Below are 247 nucleotides of genomic sequence, written 5' to 3'. Positions count from 1 at the left end.
ATCTCAATATTTCCTTCTGTGCTTTGACACAGAGCGTGTGGGCTGTTTCTTCCCCTCAGGAAGCCCCAGGCCTGCTCCGGCGTCTGTGATCGGGGATCCATGGCCCATGGCTTTGCGAGGAGGGTGGCTTGCATCCCTGACTGGCTTCCCATGGTCCCTTTTCCGTCCGGCGAGGGGCATCGTGGCATGGCTGTGACCTCCTTGGTGATGCGGGTCCCGGGGAAAATCTGCCGGAGGCTGGACCAGT

Source organism: Apaloderma vittatum, unplaced genomic scaffold (genome assembly GCF_000703405.1).
Source record: "Apaloderma vittatum isolate BGI_N311 unplaced genomic scaffold, ASM70340v1 scaffold17303, whole genome shotgun sequence".
Lineage (NCBI taxonomy): Eukaryota > Metazoa > Chordata > Aves > Trogoniformes > Trogonidae > Apaloderma > Apaloderma vittatum.
This window is presented reverse-complemented; position numbering follows the sequence as displayed.